Raw genomic sequence first — 11775 nt, 5'->3', positions numbered from 1 at the left:
TCACAGCCTTCTGGCAATATGATGTTTTCAAGCACAGATTTGATATGCATACTCCATCAGTTTTTCCAGTGATTCATAATCTGTAATTTCAGAAAGACTTGGTTCCTTATCACTTGTCTCACTTTAATAAAAGATCTTTGCTAAGTAGTTTCTAAAGTTCTTTTGGAAACAAAATCCCCTAAACAATTTCCAGTCTGTGAAAGTGACAAACCCATTTAAATAATCAGTTCAGAACAACATTTCTGTTTATGGTTAAGGATGCTGCTGTGATATTTAAAGTGGTTTAAAGAAATTCAACCAGTGAATATAAAATTAGGCACAATTGTCTCTTCTCTGAGAGGGCACGGAGGCTGCAGGGGAAAGTGGAGACTCAGAAGACGTGCGGTGTCGTGCCGTGCTCCAGGGAGTAATGCTGAACGCTGAGAAGGTCTGCACTTCGAAGCCTCTGCTGACTGACTGGATTTGAAGCTTCCTCTTCCCCCTTTTTTTGTGGAAGCCCACTTACCTGTGCTACCACTGATCGTTCTGAGGCTCCGTGACCTTTCCCAACATTCCACTGTAAGTCAAATACACAATTTCGTACTAAGAAGGACGTTTTCTTGCATCAAGTCCAGAGCTTTGAAAGCATGGAAAGCTTAAAAAGCTAACGTACAATTTGCCTCATTTTGGCTAAAATGGTGAATGTTCACTTGCTTATCTGAGAAAAACACATCAGTGGTTTATAGGGGTAAAAGGGAGCTGTGAGAGATTCAGGCCACCTATCCTTGATCAACTTCTCAGGCAGGAGAGGTTGGCTGACAGAGAATTCCTTAGCACACCTGGGAGAGTTGTGAATTTACTTATGCTCAGCAAAAGAGTCTCTGCCCCAAATGGTCTGACTCGCCCAGGAGGGCCCCAATTCTGGGAGTGCCACACAAATTAGAGGGAAAGCTGACTCAGGCCTCTTTGACACAGGAGCCATCTGCCTCAGATTGCCTTCCTTCCAGATCAGAACTCCCGTCTTGAGAATGGGAGGATGGGAGCGTGCTCAAATGTACGGCGGGGATAGATCCTGTGGGGTCGGCTCCTAGGATGGAAGGCCAGGTCTTGCTCTTGGGAATCCAATCTCATCTTCATGGAAGGTTTTCTTGTCAGCAGGAGGTCTGCACACTAGTCACAGCAGCAAGGACAGCGGCTTTGCCTGTTTCGTTTGTTGTTGTTGTTGTTGTTTTTCACAGAACGGCACATTTCACAGAGCGGTAACATCAGTCTTTGTCAACTGTTTCTCCACATTTTGAAAACTACAGCCATCTTTTTGCCTCACCCACATTTGCTGAAAAACTTTAATGGGTGGCCAGCATGAATGTAAATTACTCTGTCTCTAATTCCATTTTCTTCATCAAATCCAACAACGAATTGTTATGGGTTGAAATGTTTATTCAGAACTGGTGAAAAATTACAGCTGGTTGGACAGCCAGAGAGCCTTTTTCATTACAATGAGAAATAAACATTGAATTCTGATGGTAACAAGCTATGTACTGCCTTAAAAACAGGCATCACACACATCTGATTTCAGGAAAACCCGAAGGCCTTATTCAGGTTAAAGTGAACCAGAAATGTAACAGCTCAGGGCTGTGTGCAATTTTAGATTGAGTGTTCTCATTACAGGGTAAAAATAGAAATACCTAGAAGATATTATTGTGTTGTTCTGAGGTAAAGCAGAGAAAAGCCTGTGTGACTTCAGTTTCTTCTGGAATCCTTCTGAGAACAAGATGTTTATGAAGTCCTAAGTATACAAAATGATGAATGAAGATAAATGATTCATTAAATTGTACACTACGGGGGCGCCTGGGTGGCTCAGTCGTTAAGCGTCTGCCTTCGGCTCAGGTCATGATCCCAGGGTCCTGGGATCGAGCCCCGCATCGGGCTCCCTGTTCCGCGGGAAGCCTGCTTCTCCCTCTCCCACTCCCCCTGCTTGTGTTCCCTCTCTCGCCGTGTCTCTCTGTCAAATAAATAAATAAAATCTTTAAAAAAAAAATTGCACACTACGTTGAGAAAATAAACATTTTGCAAGAAAAAAAAGACTTCTGGGAAAGAAAAGGAGTTTGAATCCTAGAAGAGGAAAATAACTTAACCTCTTTTCTCTCTGCCCTCGGCCATAACAGTGAAAGTAAATCAACTGCTACAGATACTAGCATTATTTTGGAACCTTCATATTGTATTTTTAACTCTAGCTTGCCCCTCCTCAGAAATGATTTTCCTCTTTCACATTCAGAATAAGTTAAAGTATTTATATATGCAAATACTATTCTTGAAAATCCAGGGAAAAATGCACCTCAAAACATCTTCAAATTCTTGCCAACTTTTCCTATTTTCCTTTTCAAAAAGAGACCTGACCTCCTCTCTCCTAACTGACAATGGGAAAGGAACATTTTCAAGAGATAAACGATAGATTAGCTTGCCCCTCCACCTTCACCTTTTGAACAAAGAGTTTTCTAATACTGAGGTGTCTGGTTGCTTTATTTCATTCTTTGATGTTTCAAAGAGGCTGGAACAAAATCTACGACAACTCCGCCCCCCCCCCCCCATCCTGAGTTAATATAGGAGACAGTGTGGAGGAAGGCCATTCTTCATCTTTCATTCCCATATTGTTTGCAGGGCACTGCACAGCCTCCAAGGTCAGACTGATAGGGTGTCTGTGTAAAAACACATGTTGTCACAATCTGCTGGGGAGGAGAGAAGCCCAGGAGAAAGTTCTGCAATGCCGACTGACCACTCAAAGCTCTCTCGGTCAAAGCTGTTAGATATGAGAACGTTTGCCAGCATCTTAGGTCTCTGTGTGAGACTTAACCGTTAGGACAGATTAATTCTGCCTGAAGCAGAAGTCCGTAGTGGAGCCCTACAGAATGGTAAGGGTCAAATATTTACTTGACTGTGTTTTAATTAACAATTTGATTTTTAATTAACAATTGATTAATTGTTAAAATCAACTACATTAGCAATAGAACTGGAGAAATGTCTTTGAAAACTCTAAATGTGGTTAATGATGAATAGAATAGGAATAATGTACCACTACTATGCTCAGGACATGACTATACATGTAAGTCCAGAGGTTGAAGTGATGGCAGAGGCTAGTCAGATGGAAGATGAGAAGCACAAGTATCACAGATCTTTTCTTATTTTTGAGAATTCTTAGGTGTATTTATTATACACGGAAAACAATATGGAATAATATATATGGAAGACATGTATGGAAAATCACAGATAGAAGTAACATTATAGCCAAGAATCTTCAATGAGAATGAGCTTTGGTAAAGATGGTACAGCCTCCTTCCTTGCCCTCAAAGCAAAACCTTTCACTGCCCCTTCCTGGCTCTGTCTTCTCTCCCTTAAAATGACCAGAACAACTCATGTGCCGTAATAAACATAATAAGTTGTTAAGAGAGGAGAGAACTTTTGGTACCCGTCTTTAGGAGTCTCATTTAGGGAGCTGATCTTTCTTCCTTGAGCCCTTGAGATGCCCAAGGTATGATGGTCTAATTAATTAGCATTTGAAAGCCTCTGTCAACATCTCATCACCAAAGATACTATGCAGAACCATGTGTGTGCACCTCAAAGGCCAGCATTGATTCATCAAAGATGAGGCAAACAGCAAGACTGCGTAGTCTCAAGATAGGATGTGATGTAAGGCTCTAGCAATACAAGATAATCTAGGTCCTCTAAACCTGTGAAAGTAAAGAAACCAGAGGCATCATCCTTGGTAGGGGGCAGAGAGATGTGGGATAAAAGAATGCAAGGCAAACTATTGACCCAAATCTGAGTAAAACAACTGACCATGTCCATATTCTCTATCTCACCTCTAAACCTTGACAAATGTGCTTCCCTCTCTCCATACTAAACGTTCCTCCATGGTGAATTCCTACCTCTCCTTTTATGTCCAGCCCAATAACCACTAAGCCTGTAAGATTCACTGTGACGTTTCACTGCCCTTTGAAATTTATCTTCCTGGGAATCTTAGGCAATGGTTATACTTGTGTCTAACCTTAAAATTAAAAAGAGTCTTGCTCGTTAGGTACCGGACATTACAAGTAGAATACAGGTGAGGTGATGGTGAAGTAGCCCACCACCACTGTGGTCAAGACCTGGACTTTGGGGAGAAAGTGCTCCTGGGATAGCCCCTCCCCGACAGACTAGCAACATGATCTTAGGTCAAGCATTCTAAGGTTTTCTCACCTGGAAATTGAGGATACTAAAAAAAGCTGTCATATAGAGTAATTGTGAAGATAAAATGTAATAAAGAACGTAAAGTACTCATACTATGCCTAGTAAATAATATACCCTGCAACTATAAACTATGATAAAAATGCAATTATTATTATCACCATTATCATTATAAACTCAGTGCTTTATACATTTATAGTACTCTACAAAGGAATAAAAGGTTTTACTTTTGGGCTTCCCACAGATTATTCATTTCATAAAAATTTACCATCATTGGAGTCAGATGGAAACGTCCCACATCAAAGTAACAAAGGTGGAAGCCATGCTACTGACAATCATTTTAAAGGAGTGCAGTTTTTTATCCTTTGTAAGTTCACAGGACAAGCAAAGCTGTGTAAACATACACATCCTTCTGTTTTAAATAGAAGTCCAATTGGAGAAAGAAGAGATAATCATGCATCTGTAATAAGCACAATCTCCTCAAATACATAGCAATATACTAAGTCTTTAAAGCAATTTTGGATTTTAAAAGCAAATTGTTCTCCAGAACAAGTTAAATGTGTTACCAATACTTGCCTCAAACTAACAGTTTGCTGAGATAACTATTGCTTGCTTTCTTCCTAGAGATCACCTTAATTTAAATGGTCTGCTTCTATCTAGTACTGCCAAAGACTAAAATCTCAAGTGATGGATCCTGACTATATTACACTGTGTATCAAGTTAAATGTTTAAGAATTAATCTTTTCGGGGCACTGGGTGGCTCAGTTGGTTAAGCATCTGACTCTTGGTTTGAGCTTGGGTCATGATCTCAGGGTCATGGGATCGAGCCCCATGTCGGGCTCTGCACTCAGCGTGGAGTCTGCTTGAGATTCTCTCCCTCTGCCTCTCTTCCTCCCCTCCCCCGCTTGTGGTCTCCCTGCCTTAAATAAATCAATCTAAAAAAAATTAATCTTCTCTCCAATGTTTTACATCTCCTACTATCTCTCATGTTACCTCAAATCATTTGACATTCTTTTATAGAATTCTCTTTCCTTTTCATTGATTAAATTCTCAGTGAAACCACTTTATTTTATACTCATAAACTGTATTATGAATTCTGAAAAAAATTCAAAATTGTAGTAAAAGTTCATAAATCTGGGGACACTTGTGAAGTAGCAAGGATTCAAATTTACAAAGCTTTTGTAAAGAAAATAAGAGCAAGAAAGAAATTTTGTCATAGACCTAGAAACCAGTATTTTTAATCATTATTGGTTATGGTAGGGAAATGTATTAAAATGGTACATTGCTATGATGATGTGACTTTTGTTCTATTCTGAAGATCGTGAAGATATTTATTTCTTGTTATTTTGATATATCCTCACAGCTAAGTAAGCAGTGGGGGAACTTCATTGGTGGGGAGATGAAACTGAGAATGTTTAAGTAACTTGTTAATCAGTGGAGAAGCTGACATTTGAACACAGGTGTGCCTTGTTCATATGCTCCGTAACCTCTAATTCACTCATGAAAAATTATCACAGGTATTACATACGGGTTGTGAATATTTTCAAACCACTAATAAGTCTTAGTGCTTTGAATTAGAAGCCGTAAGGCTAAAACTAGACCTGCTACTAATTTTATTTCCAAGGACAAAAGACTCTAAAATCTTGTAGCGTTTCCAGGTAATTTTTAGGAAATTAAGTGCTGTTACAAGATGGGTGTAGCATTGCATGGTAAATCAGGGAATCAAGACCCTGAGTTCTACCCTCTGCTTTTAATTATTTGACTTTACACACCATACCTGAACCTGCAAAACAAAAAGAGTTGGACCTTATCCTAAGATACCACCCAGCACTAGATGTTTCAATGGGCACTGCACCCAGTTATCATTAACAGAAATGTTAAGACGAAACGGCAGCATAAACTAAATTGAATTTTATGCAATGTAAAAGACACCAAGATCGAATTATATCCCTAAAAAATAATTATATGCAGCTAAAATCTGACATAGGTCAGTGTTACGGGTTGAATTGTGTTCCCTCAAAATTGATGTGTCTAAGTCCTACCCCAAAGCACCTCAGAATGTGACCGTATTTGGAGAAAGGGCCTTCAAAGAGGCAATTAAGGTTAAGGGAGATTAGGGTGGGCCCCCATCCAATATGCTGGTGTTCTTATAAAAGGAGGAGATTGGGACACAGACAGGTATAGAGGAAAGACCTTGTGAAGACACAGGGAAAAGGCGGCTATCTTTAAGCTAAGGAGAGAGGCCCAGAAGAAACAACCCTGCTCACACTTGGATCTCAGACTTCTAGACTCCAGAACTGTGAGAAAATTTCTGTCCTTTAGGCTACCAGGTCTGTGGTACTCTGTTATGGCAGAGTCCTAACAAACCAGTATAATCGGCTCTTCTATAGCAGCTATGTAATCAAAGGACTCTGATGTAGATAAATATAAATAGGTAAAAAAAGGGCCATTAGGTAGCTAATGAAGTAGGAAGATCTGGGACTTTGCTAGAGGTCACACCTTCTCCGCAAACATCTCTGGATAGCATGTTTGGTCCCGCACAAAAGCCCCCGTAGTGAGTGTCACAGTGAGAGTCTCAGCCTATACCGCACCAGCCACAGCCGTGCTCTGCAAGGAGAAATTAAAAATAGAAACAGTATCTACCAGCATAAGAAAATCAAAGCCACACAAAAGGCAAGTGCTTTCAATAGCCTCTCAAGAAAAGTAGAAGTGTGTTCACAGGGAATGGGAAACCTGCCTGCAGTCACCAAACACACCTTAGAGCCAGAGGGACTGGGCTCTCTGGAAACTTCATTCTTTGATGCACTAATTACTTTTATATGATTTCCTCCCCACCCCACCCCCCGCCCCCGTAAATGGCAGCTTCCTTCTCCTTAGGACAATGGCATTAATTAAGGCAAATAAACCCTGCTCCAGAAGGTTCTCATCTCTCCCTCCTTTGAACTCCCATTGCATTGTTTATCCTTCTAAGGGCACTTATTAAAATTCTGCCCTGTAGTGGGGTAATTGGTACTCTTATCTGAACAAGAAGCAAGGGCTGTGTTGATTCCTTACCAGGACTCTTACCTCTGTACCCAGCTCAGCGATCGCACTCAATTAATACTCAGGAATACTCATTCAACAGAACTGAACTAAATTACCGTTCAATAAACCACTGAGGTGTTATTTTGCACTTTGGGTCATAGGTAAATATATACATCAGTAGGAAACTTCATTGGAAAGGCTGGAGTTCACACAGAGAAAGTTGTGAGAGATGAGTTTGGAGAGATTAAGCAGACCTGGAGAGCCTTATAATTTAATAAATTTGCATTTTATCCTAGGGCTGATGGGATGAATTTAAAGCAGGGGAGCAACTGTTTCTCATTTGCATTTTTAAAGAAAAAATCAGTCTGGATGCCAGTTGGAAAACAAATTATAGAGTCATGACTGAGGCCGAAAGCTGAAGGGGGTGGGGTGGGGGGTGAGTTAGAGAACAGACTGAGGTATCTGAGTTGTTCAGTCTTTGTAATTGAGAGGCTAGCGGAATCACTGCCAAACCAGCCAAGCAAAGTACAACTGGGCAAGAGAGGAAAATGAAGATTGCAACTTTGATTTTTAATTTTTTTATTGAGATATTAAGCATAATAAACTAAAATATGTAAAATACTTTAATTTGAAATGCACATCTTGATGTATGTATTTGTACATATGTATATACTAATGCATTGTCCACCCAGTTCAAGACAGAGAATGCTTCTAGTACCTCTCATTCCCCTTCCTAGTCAGTATCTTATTAATTAAAAGGGAAGAAACAGTCATTTTACAGAGAAAATGACAGATGCCACCTTCACCTAGCTATCAAAGTTAACACCATCAAAATGAGACAGATTGGCAGCAAGCCCTTCCTGATATGATGCACTGCGCAGTGCATCATATCAGGAAGGGCAAAGATGGCAAGAAATTCTTTGACACTTTTCCCATAGAGAAGCGTGGACTATGTATGTCCTCTACCCTTGAATCGCGGCAGGCTCTTTGACTGCTCTGACAAGGAGAATAAGGAGTGATGCTCTGACGATTCTGCTTTCTTTGTCCTGCTAGGTTTGCTTTTGGAACCCCGCCACTTGCAGAGCTACAGGAAGCCCAGGCCACATGGAGCGCTTGCCTATGGATGTTCTAATCCATTCTTAATTGAACTTTCATAGGCTGCCTGCCATAGGAGTGGCCATCTTGGATACCCAGCCCAGTTTAGCCTTCAGATGACACCAGCCCCAGCCACCACTGCATGAGATCCCAAGGGAGAACGGCCTAGCTAAGCTCCAACAATCTGCAAAACTATGAGACATAGTAACGAATTGTCTTAAGCTGCTAGGTTTTGAGATGGTTTGCTGTGCAATAGCAACAGATAACTGAAATAGCAGCCAACACTGAAACTGTAAGCTCCGTGAGACTTTATCTTCCCAGCTGCATCCCAAGCTTCTAGAATAGTACCTGGCACATCATAGATAGATCAATAAACATTTGTGGTGAATGAATAAATAACTGAATAATTAGCAATATTATTGATTTGAGGAAATGACCTGAAAGGCCACTTTTAAAAAACTATTAAACAAAGTTTAAGTGTCTTCTTTTTGCTTAATAAGTTACCTGAGAAAGTAGAGAATGTTTAAAAAAAAAAAAACACGTGCTATTAATCTTATATCTACATTCAGAAGTGGGTCACACATTTGACCTACCTAAAAGTGGGTCTCTTAAAAAAATAGAACGTGGCAACCTAAATATTTAAAGGCCTCATTAAGGATGTTGTTTTGAGGCTTTAAAATCTCTTAAATCTAGACCTTCAAAAAGTCTTTTATCTTACCTTTTGCCAGTCCTCCTGAAGTACCAGGGCCAGCAATAAAGGCAAAGGATGTAATAAAAAAAATAACCCAAGAGGAGAAAAGGTACTCATTTTACTTTAGTGATGTTGTGGTATTTCTGGGATATTTATAAAGCAAAAAATAATCTATCTCTGCCTCTCTCCCTTTTCCTTCCCCTATCTCCCTCCCTCCCTTCCCCTCACTTCTTTCTTTCAAATTTTAAGTGGTTTTTCCATTTCTAAGCTCCTTCTCTGAACCAATAGCATCAGTTGCAGACCAGCACCAGCAGGAAGGCTAATACAGAAATGACTGAATAATGAATGGGTAACAACCTAAGGAACAATGAATAGAGTTAACAAGAGTTGAATGTTCTATGCAAGGGTTTCTCTACACTAATCTTAATAATAAATAGGAGCCCATTTGTATTGTTTTTTATTTGGGTAATTAAAAAGCAGCATCTGTTTACATACTCATCACCTATATGTGAAATCATAATACCACCTATTGAAAAAAAATAAAAGAAAATGTTATACAAAAATACACCACTATGTAATGATCATTACTGAAAAATGAAAGGAAGTTATAGATAATTCTAAAATAAAATAATCATTACATAGTTCAGTTAAATTATTGCACGATTTGTATTATGCTTACCTCAAAATGCAGGAAGACATTTAAAGAAAAATTTGGCTATGATATTTCACCTAGGTGTTTCAAACTATACTAAAATAGAAAAATTGCTCAAAATCATTATCTCTAAACGGAATTTTTACTACCAAACATACATGTATTAAATTTAATCAATACTTCTTTCTGAAATAAGAGAAAGGCCTGAGGCTTATTTTAGAAATCCATAAAACATTGTTTTTTTTTTCCTCGGTGGCCCCCTCTCTTCCCAGGTCTGGCTATCAGTAAACAATCCTTCACTTCACCTACATCCTCTTATTAGCTTACTCGCTTTGGACCCATAAGCAGACTATATGGTCAGTCAGGTAGCACTGTCGTGGTTTTCTTCTTTCAAAATTAGATGAACTCTTCCAAAGGTTATATTCCCTCGCACAACTGAGAAATTTTCCTGCTCATTGAGACTGTGCACTGTGATCTATTTCCTTTCATGTCAGGCATTACTACTCAACTCCCAAGTCCTGGCTTATCCCATTTTGACTAAATTCCTGTTCCCAAATTAATTCATCTTTATAACACCCATCTGTTGCTCTTTTCCCCACAGGAAGCAAAAAGGAAGCAATTTACCTACTATATACTTTACACCAACACAGTAAAAACTTACAGAACCTCCTGTTGGCTCAGGATTCTTTTCCTCTAACTGTGAGCTAGTCTTCTACAACTGTACTCACCTGTGTTCCTGAGACACAGTTCTCCTGTTGGAGCACCAACAATGGCAAAGAAAGACCACGGAATTAGTGACCCACATGCTCTGAATGTAAAGCTTTCGTTTTTATAGGGGGATTTAGATCTAAGTGCTTCTGATATTTCATCTTTTCTCCTAACAAGTAACTCAGTCCTATTACTCCTAAAGCAGAAGAAATGGAGTATCCAGATAAACAGATATTCCTTCTCTCAAAGTGTTTAATGGATTGGTCTTTGTCAGGACAAGCAAGATAGAGTAGCTATCAAGCAATGAGTGATGGCTATTTAAGATGCATAAAGCTCCTTTAATCCTTTATATGTGCCCCATTTCTTACAGATTTTCAACTTGCCCCCGACAAACTATCTTAGAGCACGGACCCAGTTCAGGGTGCTTAAAGCTGCTTCAGTTCAATACCTGCAGTTATGGGTACAGAAGCTTCCTAATCACACCACCACTAATTGTCCAGGGCCCCACCCTCTTTTTCTTGGGATTATGGGTGTTTAAGGGCATGGAGTAGATATTGAGGGGATGTCCATGAGAGGGGCCATTCCTGAGTGGTTAATGGCGAGATGTCCTTCAAGACCTCCTGTTAGTGCCTTTTGTGGTTAGGATGACCACACCTCCTAGTTTATCTAAGACATTCCAGTTTATGCTATCACCCCTATTGTCCTAATGCAACTGATGCCCTTTTCACTTTCAAGTGTCCCAGTTTGGGAATAAATGATAGGGAAACCCTGTTTATCGTAGAACTTTGCCACATCTACCCACTTGGGCAGCTTTTATAGGCTCTCTGGACCTCAGTCCTCCTGCCCACCCAATAATTAACCTTCCTCCTCTCCTAACCTTTCTAATGCCAAATCTTTTCATCTCCAGGAATTCTTTCCTCTTCCCTTCTTCATGCTCTGGAGAGCTTCTCTCCTTCAAAGCCACCCTATCTCCTGCTCCTTCCTTTTCTTCACAATAACCTTATGTCCAGACACTGTGGCTATTCAATCTGCACAGATGGTCAGCTCACACTGAACAGTCTGCTGCCACACTAGTCATTAAATATTTTTTAAAAACATCCCTGACCTAGAGCCCATCAACAAAGGCATCTTATTAAACCAGTCTGTGACAGCAGAGAGGGCCCAGACATGTTGTTCAATGATTCTCATATACAGTGGGCACTGAGTAGTCCTGCACCTTGAGCGCCATCAGTTAATTCTTACAATCCCAGAGGGGTAACACAGTAGAGCATTTAGGAGCACAGGGTTTTGAAAATAACCTATTAAGGTTTAAATCCGGGTTCCAACACTTACTAGGTAATCTTTGAAGTTTAGATCTTTGTGCTTCAATTTCCCGTAAAATATGGTTTATAGTACTTCTCTTCCT

This window comes from Zalophus californianus, chromosome 7 (assembly GCF_009762305.2).
Source record: "Zalophus californianus isolate mZalCal1 chromosome 7, mZalCal1.pri.v2, whole genome shotgun sequence".
NCBI lineage: Eukaryota > Metazoa > Chordata > Mammalia > Carnivora > Otariidae > Zalophus > Zalophus californianus.
The sequence above is the reverse complement of the archived record's forward strand: the minus strand, read 5'-3'. Positions refer to the sequence as shown.